Below are 2,500 nucleotides of genomic sequence, written 5' to 3'. Positions count from 1 at the left end.
TTTAATGCTTATTTAATGTTTCCACTGGGCAGACGCCACTTCTGCCACCAGTAAAGGGGCAGTAGTTTTGGTGATGAAATTATCCAAACAGAATTTTTTACATTCAAGTTTCAAAATTCATCATCTGTTACTGGAGAGTTCCCCTTCCACTGGGGGAACAAAGGGACTATTTCTTGTGGATTTCCACACTGAGAAATGTGAGAACTGTAGATTGACCAAACTACACTAATAATAATATATAATAATATCTTTTACCACTGCATTTAAAAATAAAATGCAGAGGAAAAAAGCAGCCTGGCTTCCATTTTGGTGCCAGTTCATGAGTTTATGTTTTTTTCCTGTTGCCATGAACGCACCAGGAAACATGCTCAACCGAGTGAAGTAGAGGGCAGCAGCGGTCTCCCAACATGGTGGACACTGTTGCCTCCATGTTGCCTCCTACTTGGTTGACCCCTCATACAGACACAGTTGGCCATGTCTGCTGGCGAGAGGCTGGATGCTGGTCACTGCACTCGTGCCCCCTCTGGTTGGTCCAGTCGCCTGTTTGAGGGGGAGGGGAGCTTGCTGCGTCCTCCTGGTGGAGCTCCTCGCCAAAAGATGCGACTACACAGGCGACGAATTAAGCATATGTTAGTCCATGATGCGTCCCTGAACCGCAGAAGGGGTGGAGCCATCACCAAGGACAGCTTGATAGGTTCGACTGAACAAGTTTCCGTGGTTATGCTTTATAGTTTTAGCTCTAACGATGTCAAAGGGCTGCTTGAGCACAGATGAGTTCAATTTGTGCCTGGGCGGGAAATCACTGCATTCACCGGGTTTGTGTTTACATCAAGCCAGCGCCGAGTCGGCCCCGAGCTGGTGAGAAGCCATGTCTACCGCAGGTCATCTGAACCAGTCGTGAATGCTGGTGAAATAAGTTCCCATTCTAGACAAAATGCAGATGTGTGGCCAGAGGTGAAGGTGCTTCAGGTGAAACGCTCTGATCACCACAATCTAGCCTACATTTACCTGAACAGAGATGTTGCAACAGCAGAAATCCAAAAGAAAGGTTCCCAAATCTGTTCTTCTAAAACGCACAAGCCTGCTGCCGTAGTCAGATGCTTCCCGAGGTTAATAAGGAGGAAAATGAGTTCTAGTGTGTTTGTTCACAGCAGAAAACCGACTTTACTGCCACTGAAAGCAGGAGTGACTGTGTCCCAGCTCCCCCGTCCACCTCAGCAGAGATGTATCACTGGCTGCCAAACATTAAACAGAAAGGAAGGAAGGAAAAGACTTGGAATCCAAAAAATTCTTGGTCCGACACTGTTTATGGAAATGAACAATCCGTGGAGTCAGGCCTATTTCCTGGAATAGGAAACGTTGTACTTCTTGGCACTGATATCACTAATAATTTGAGCTCATAGCAACAGTAATACTGCCACCATCACCACGAGCTGCTGTGATGAATATCTTTCCTTAGAGTGCTGCTTTGCTTTGCGTTGATTGTGTCTCTCACGGCTGCGTTCAAGGTAAAGGATATGAAACCTTTTTTCTACACTTCTAGAAAGCATTAGGAAGTTAAGAAAAAAAACAGTCACTGCAGTTTATCCTATGAAAAAAGCACCAACAGCCTGTAAAGAACCATCATGAATGTCATCTGGTCGACCTCAAGATGCAACTTTGGAGTTAAAATGAACAAAATATCCACGTCATGATAAAACAATGGGCCAGATTTATGAAATGTTCAGACACACTGTGAGACTTTTTTAGCTCTTCTTGTCATGTAAGTAATGACTGTTGATGACTTACTGCTCTTGACATTTATCGTAACCGGCTATGCTTCCAGACACAATATAACAGGTGCTGCACGCACAATTGTGGGCTAAAAAAGCCCTTCAGTGTGCAGGAAGTGTTACTGGGCGTAATAACACTTCCTGAATGAGCCCCACTGGGTGCACGGGGACATTCAGACATCCTGAAGATGTCAGATTTTGGTTAGGAAACGACTTGGACCCTTCAAGATATCAACGTCAGCTGTTGTCGGCTTCCTACGTCACACTGACATTTGTGTTTGATGCTGGAGTCCCGCCCCTGAGCTGTGATGTCACGACCTCAACAAATATCAGTGGATAATTGTTGGTGGTCAGCAGGGTGAATGATATAGAAGCATTGACGCAACAACAACTTAATATGATTCATTAACTGCATGATCACTATAATTACCACTAACAGCATTCGATACGTTAATGAAATGCTCCGAGCAACTCTGAAAGGGCGCTGAGTGGAGGGAGGGAAGCATGTAGCTGCAGCGTTTTTGTTGGTGTTGCTGTTTTGGAAAAAAAATGTCCCAGTCTAACTTTGTTATTGGCTTGTTGTAGTCGGAAAACATAACTGATGATATACAATCAAAAACTCGCTCAGACGTTGGCTGTCTTGACCTCGCGGCGGCCACACAGGCTCTTTGTTGTCCAGACCAACAGGGAGCGACCCTCCCGACGGCCTGATGGAAAACACGTTACAA

The 2,500-nt window shown here is 45.2% G+C and overlaps 1 protein-coding gene across 3 annotated transcripts in view; it reads right to left on the bottom strand.

Moving 5' to 3' along the window:
• The window catches only part of cpeb2 (cytoplasmic polyadenylation element binding protein 2), a 22,169-nt gene that overhangs the window by 13,304 nt on the left and 6,365 nt on the right, over positions 1-2,500 (bottom strand). The gene's annotated exons all lie outside the window — the stretch shown is intronic.

Source organism: Aulostomus chinensis, chromosome 14 (genome assembly GCF_037954235.1).
Source record: "Aulostomus chinensis isolate RoL2024-O1b breed Wild chromosome 14, RoL_Achi_v1.0, whole genome shotgun sequence".
Classification (NCBI taxonomy): domain Eukaryota; kingdom Metazoa; phylum Chordata; class Actinopteri; order Syngnathiformes; family Aulostomidae; genus Aulostomus; species Aulostomus chinensis.
Note: the sequence above shows the minus strand (reverse complement) of the source record. Positions and strands in the feature narration are given on the sequence as shown.